The sequence below is a fragment of the Gekko japonicus genome, unplaced genomic scaffold (genome assembly GCF_001447785.1).
Source record: "Gekko japonicus isolate JY-2015 unplaced genomic scaffold, Gekko_japonicus_V1.1 scaffold1278, whole genome shotgun sequence".
Taxonomy (NCBI): Eukaryota; Metazoa; Chordata; class Lepidosauria; order Squamata; family Gekkonidae; genus Gekko; species Gekko japonicus.
The window spans coordinates 275,172-282,576 of record NW_015170926.1 but is presented as its reverse complement, the minus strand read 5'-3'; positions in this window follow the sequence as shown (position 1 = coordinate 282,576).

Below are 7,405 nucleotides of genomic sequence, written 5' to 3'. Positions count from 1 at the left end.
CTTTCCCTAATTGAATACCAACTGCATTTACAGTAGCACTGTATCTCCAAGCTGTTATTGCATGCCCTTGTACTATGTTATCAAATAGAAAATATATTTTAAATTAACTTGTTGAAGCCCATAAATATTTCAGTTGCCTAGCTACTGTGACACATGATTTTACTTAAAGAAAGGATGGGGCTAGAATTTATGTGCAAGCTTGTAAATCTCACAAATATTCCTTGCAACCAAATGACATTTTAAGTTGGGGATTCTTGACTGCATTTCCCAAAGAACAGTTTTCACTTTTCATTCTTTTCACTTTTTCACTTTTTTTTTGCATTGGCTCAGCATCATTTTCTTTCTAGAACATTGTCTCTTGCACACTAGTAAATAATGCCCCCAACATACAGCCAGTTGTCACTTGCAGTTTTCTTGCTGTAAACAGAAGAGCATATAGGCTATAAAACCTGGATTTATCTAAAAACCAACCGATTTTGCCATTAGGATGTCTTTCTGTCCCCACCAGTGTCACCAGAATCAAAAGGGTCCCATTCGACTTCTGGTTTTGGTGGGCTGATGGCAGCTGTTTCCCCAGAATGCTCCTGGGGACGCAATCCACGAACCAGTGTATGAGAGGGAGTGCGATTGTCTGCATCCCCCCGGGACCCTGGCAAAGGGTCCCTCACCATGGGGCTTTGCGGGTCGCCGCTCTGTCGGGTTGTTACCGGCAGATAGGGGCATCCCTATGCCCAGAAGGTCTTTGCACTGTGTTCCCAAATGGGACTAAGCGACGCACACCAGGACAATTCGAAGGTTCAGCATTTTTACTCTGCTCAGCGGGATCCCAGGGACCTTTGTGAGACCTGTTGGGTCATTTTTGTGGACTGATGAGTGAGTTAAAAGTTTAAACGAAACTTTAAAGCCCTGATGCAAAGTCTCCCCAACACAGCATGGAGGGGGGAATGCGATATCCTCCCCCATGAACGTGAACAAAGTGGAAGCGTGACTGGGGGGGACAGAGCTTATAGCGGCAATGGACTAGAGCAGATAATTTTTCCAAAAAACAAGCGCTTACAGACCTTTGAGACTTTGGCAGTTTTGTTTGGCAAATGTAAACATCCCTCAAGATGGCCATCGGAGGCATTGAGGGAGGCGGGACCCAAGTTTTCCTCAGGAAGAAGGGGAACAGAGGGCTAGGTCATGTGACCTAACCATAGACTCTTCCTGCAGTTTAAAATCGTTTGCCCCCTGCTGGTTAAAGTGGTGTATTGGATGGGAACGACTCTAAATGTAACTGCACTTTTAAAGGGACAGTTTTATCAAGAAGCAGTGAACCCTTGATCATAGAGGAAACTGAGACTGTATGGTGACTCTAAAGTTTAGCTTATATGGGATGGTTGCAAGCAGATTAAAAAGCGATTCTGAAGCAAAGGGCTGGCCTTGGCCACCCCCATTTCATAAAATCTGCCTGTAAAGAGAGCGGTTGGATTCTCCAATGAGCATACGTTTGAAGCAACAATAGGAAGGACTCTTATGATCTAAGGCAAGCAAGGAAGCGATGGAAAGTCCTGGAAAAAGGAATGCGGTTTATGTAATAAATGGACAGAGCCTGTTATATTGAAGCTGATAGGAAAAGAAGATACAACAGAGAAGGAAGAGGATAAACTTGTATGATTGTATTGACTGAGGGAATCTTGGCTCCACAATATTTTGTCTGAGGGTAGGAGGAAGCATATAGGGAAATGCCAATGTCTTTTAAAGGCTATGTTTTTTGTTAATTAGCTATGGAATTATTCTCTGTCTAGTCAGATAAGCTGGTTTTGACACCTGAAGCAATGAATGATGAACACTCCTCATGTCTGAAAGCAATTGTTAAGAGTAAAAAATCTTTTTTATAAGCAGTTTGTAACCTTCAACACTTGGTCTTTTAGTGGCCTTCTTTTTCTTTCCCCCATAGTCTGTAGTTTTCCCCTCCCTCTTTCGTTGTAGTTTTTAGAAATGCAAATTAAAAAAATTCCCCTTCGGGGGGCCAAAAAAAAAAGGGGGGTCCCATTCATTTTTGCAAAGGAAAACTGATTCAGGGAAGCACTGAAGTGAAGTGTTAAAAATGTCTGTGGTGGTGAAAAGTGTGGTCAAGTCACATCCAATATATAGCACCCCCAGAGAGTTTTCAAGGCAAGAGATGAATAGAGGTGGTTTGCCATTGCCTGCCTCTCAGGACTGACCTGCTTAGCTTCTGAGATCTGACAAGATCCAGTTAGCCAGGGCCATTCAGGTCAGGGCAAAAAAAAAAAAGTCTGTAGGTTGGCACAAAAAGTAGCTTTCACTGGGGAACATTTACCTTACCACAGATTGATATGTGCTTGGGGTAGAAAAACAATACCTAAACACCAGCACCATTAGTGATTAACAATGATGAACGTTTTCCTTTATAATCCGTTGGTTTTCTAAGATCTTGGTTTCAAAATGTAGGGTTTTTTGTTTCAAATCTAAAACAAAAACTATACCTTTCTAAATAAATAGTGAATTTTCTCAAATTTTGTTATGTTTGCTACAGATTTTTCCAAAGGTTTAACCTGAAAAAGTAGCAGAGAGGAGAAGATTTGGATCCAGGGTGAGGAAAGAGGGCTTTTTAATTTTTAGGTAAAGGTTTCCCTTGCTCAAAAGCCAGTTGAATCCGACTCTAGGGATGCAGTGCTCAGTTAAAGTTAAAGAGGTTAGGGCTATTTAGCTTGGAGAAATGATGACATGACAGAGGTTTACAAAATTATGTATGAGATAGAGAAGGTAGAGAAAGAAGTACTTTTCTCTCTCACAATACAAGAACTTGTGTGCACTCAATGAAATTATGAGCAGTAGGCTTAGAACAGATAAAAGGAAGTACTTCTTCACCCAAAGAGTAATTAACATGTGGATTCGCTGCCACAGGAAGTGGCACAGCTACAAGCATAGATAGCATCATGAGGGGATTGGATAAACATATGGAGCAGAATTCCATCAGTGGCTATTAGCCACAAGGTATAGATGGAATACTATGTCTGGGTCAGTGATGCTCTGTATTCTTGGTGCTTGGTTGAGGAGCAACAGTGGGAGGGCTTCTGGAATTCTGGCCCTGCTGGTGGACCTCCTGATGGCACCTGGGTTTTGGTCACCATGTGACACAGAGTGTTGGGCTGGATGGGCCACTCACCTGCTCCAACATGGCTGCTCTTATGTTCTTATGAATCATTTCTGAATTGGAACTCCAAGTGATGTTATCTTTTTTCATAGTTTTGGAAATGATGCTTTCATCAGAATCCAAGTGCCTAGAGAAACAGAACTTCAAACACAGCACTACAAAGTCACAGGAGAACCCCTTGTACATTAAACGTTTTTTACCTAGTCTTATTTAATAACTCACATGTCCATGTGCATCTCTCCTCATACTGTCAATCCATTTACATTTGTGATAGTACCACGTGAATTCCACAGAGAACACAAGTCATTTCCCTCCAGCTGGGGTGAATCATCAGCTATACTGTCTTGCATTATGACTCATTGCTGAAGGCTATTTTCTCTCCAATTTCATGTGGGCAGCCACTTGCCACATCTGCTAAATGTCATTGAGCAGAGCATGACACTTCATTAGAAGTTGGATGCTTTCTTCACCTGGGAAAAGTGGCTGAAACAATAAGTGGAGGGGAAGATAGAAGCTCTAATTAAAACATGTCCAAAATGGAAAGAGCTGTCTGTTTTGCTGTATAAGTCAAGCTGTGCCCAGTGGGGGAGAAGGGGTAAGTACTTGGCTTCATTTCAGCTTCTAAACATATTTTCATTGTTAAACTTTAAGGCTGCCTTGTTCTGGGTGGCTTTTGAGAAGGAATTTCAGTCAGGAGAGGGAGCTAAATGCTTGGGGAATCATCTGAGCTTTAAGTGAACCTTTGTCCAAAAGAATGGGCAGCCCTCAGAGGTTTGGGCCACTCTAGTACAAGGTGTAGTATATTTTAACTTCAGAACTGACCAAGATCAGTGTAGTCTACATACTTCACCAGCAACAGCTACTCAGCTGTCCCTGTTAAGTCTCGCTGCCACATCCTATCTGTTCCCCTGATTAAGGCTACCTGTCTGGCATGTACCTAGGGTTGCCAGCTCTAGGTTGGGAAATACCTGGAGATTTTTGGGGGTGGAGCCTGAGGAGAGTGGGGTTCAGGGCATAATGCTATAGAGTCCAACTTCAAACGCAGCCAGTTTCTCCAGGTGAACTGATCTCTGTCACCTGGAGATCAGGTGTAATAGCGGGAGATCTCCAGCCACCACCTGGAAGTTGGCAGCCCTACATGTTCCAGAGCCTGTTCCTTGTTCATAATGGCTCCCACTTTGTGCAATAAATTTCTTGAGCAGCTGAGGAGGGTGCTGTCCTTTGGAGAGTTTAGGAGGCACCGTAATTTTATTTTATTCACTTGGCTTTTTGATGGGGCTTGAGTGGCAGGAATTTTCTTGGGGGTATAAATGAGATTTTGTTTTATTCTAGATGGTTTTAATTTAGAATTGTAAGCCACTGTAGCCACAAGGGAAAGGTGAGGTCTAAATATTATACTGAAACCAATAAAATGAAGTTTATGACAAGGGTATTTCTGAGACACCCCCACTGTGTGTCACCGGCATTTAGTTAACTATCTATTGAGTGTGTTTTTATCCCACCCTTCCTCCAAAGAGCTCAAGGCAGCATTTCTCTTTTTATCCTTATTATAATCCTGGGCATCTGAGGCAGAGAAAATGAGTGGCCAAGGTGATCTGGCAAGCTTCATGGAAGAGTGTGGGGTTGAACCCAGATGTCCCAAAATTACAGTCTAGCACTGACCGCATTGTCCCTCAAGGGGATGCCAGTTACATGCAAGGGTTCTTTTTAGTAATCTTGTCCCCACTCACCTTGATACATCAGCCTGTGGGAGGATCAGAACAACCATAATTAGCTTGATCTCAAACGGATACTTTGGATCACGGCAAAAAGTCGTCTTAGTTCAGCTAAAGATTGGCCCATGGTGGGTCCACATTTATTAGTATCTGTGGAAGGGGAATCTCCAGCCTTGCCCCATTCTCTTAATTCATACACCCATATTGTTACTCCTAGGCTGCAATCCTAAACACCATTGAATAAAATGGGCCTTACTTTCAAGAAGATCTGCTTAGGCTCGCTCCCCACAGTGTGCATTTTTCTATTTTGGGTCTCTTCTGCTGCATCTGGATCTTCATGTGTGGTCAGCAGCTAAGTGGGTGCATCCCTCCTCCATCTCACTTAGCCCTAGTTCTCAGGCAATTGTTCTCACTGCATCACTTCAAACTAAGCGAAGTTCACATGATTTTTTAAAAAATAAATCCCTTCATATACAAAACTAGCATCATTAATAAGGAAATTAGACTATATCCCTTCTCCCTGATGTACCTGTTTGCTATGTGCAGGTGTGTGTGTGACTTGATTTTCAGTCTGGAATACTACAGTTCTGGGCAAACCCCCCCCCCCATCCTGAATAGTACAGTTCAGACTTAGTTTTAAAATCTCTGTGATGAAGAGGCCAAGGTTTAAAGGAAGCTGCTGTCTACTCATGAAATATCCAGATCTGTAATTTATAGACCAGAGAACTTTTTGTCAAGGCAACATTCATTATTAATAAAGCATCAGCTTATGAGGCAAAGATTTGAAATACCTGACTTAAGTGTGGTAAATCGTTAATAACAATTTTTATTCATTATTCATGTTGTCAAATATTCAGACTTACTCCCATTAACACTGACAGAGATACCTCTTTACAATGATGTGTAAAGCCCCAAAGAGTTATCTAATCACCACAAATCAATTCTTCAAGTGAAATTTATTAGAGGTGTATCACTGATACGAAGGGAGCAGTCTGAAATAGTTAAGTTTGATTGGCACATCCATTTCCACTCTTTAATGATTAATTTTGGCTCTAAATCATTTCTGCTCACGCTTTGATGTTTCTGTTGTGGGAACAAGTGGCTTTTCATCATCTGGTTACAGTCCACAAGCTTTTAAACTTGAGCTCTCCTTGCTGTCAGCAGTAGCTGGAGCTCCAGACATTCCACATCTGTAATTTACTTTCTCCCTTCAGCTATTAAAAATGTTTTTTAATGCTCATATAGAGTTGCAGTTTTGGAGGCATGATAACTTTCTGAGCACATCAACATCTACACTTGAGAATATGTAAAATTATCTGAATACTCAGCCAGTGTTCTGAGTAAAGCCCTTTAACTGCAGTTCTCTGAACATGGCTAGCAGCAGTTGTCTTAGTGATTCTGGGGCCCTGGGCAAAAGTCCAGAACAAAGCCCCAGAATCACTGCTGGCCTCCTGCCAGGGCTCTAAATGAACAAAAACTAAATAATCACTATGAATAATGGCTACTATGCTTTATAATGAAGTTACATTGCATATAGTCCTGACATGTTAAGTAAATAAAGAGAACACAACAATTAATGTGATCCTGTGTCATGCAGCAGCGCAGCTCCTGTGATGAACCGAGGAGCATCCAGGTGTAAGCCCATTTCGTGGTTAATCTTCCTCAGAAGATTATGTCTTAGTAAGTTCATATCTTAGTAAGTCTTCCTCTTTAGTTATTTCGCTAGAATTGACCATAAACATCTCTCCCTTATATATAAAGTCGTAGTGGGCTCCAACATTCCAAATGCACACCTTTAGTGTTTGGCCGCAAGAACTGTCAGTCAGAAGACGCTGGCTGGGTTGACTGGCTGCTTTGTGCAGTCCCGCCCAGCGTTTCAAGGCCTTTTGCATATGGAAGCTGATTGGACTTCACTCCATTCCACACCTCAAACTCCCCCACCCGCCCCCAAGGCAGTTGGAATTTTCAGTTGCATATGGAACCTACTGTATTCTGAGGTAAAATATGTCCTCACTCACAACACATCACTTCCCCTTCAAAAGAAACAAACCCAATAACACAATCATGCCACATCACAAAGAAGACAGATCACACCACAAGCAGAATACCACAAGGCACAAAATGATAGGAAAAGGTGCCCGCAGTCACCCCATTACTGCCACAGAGAGCGCTTCAGAGGATGGTGTGCAGGTCCCAGGTTCATGTTTTAAAAGCTGCCTGGGGGATTATGGACCATTCACACACTTTCAACCTTAACATACCTCATAGGGTAGTTGTGCGGATCATACGGGGGAGAGGAGAATGATGTCAGCTGCTTTGGTTCCCACTGCAGGGAAAGACTGCCCTTTCCTTAGGCAGAGGCTGGGGGGGGGGATGTAAACCTGAAGACAGACAGGCAGATAAAGGTAGGCTGCTGGTTGCCTGGAAAGGACATAGGGTTGCCAACTCCAGGTTGGAAACTTCCAGGATATTTTAGGGATGAAGCCTGCTGAGGGTGGGGTCTGAGGAGGAGGAGGAAGAGGGATACCTC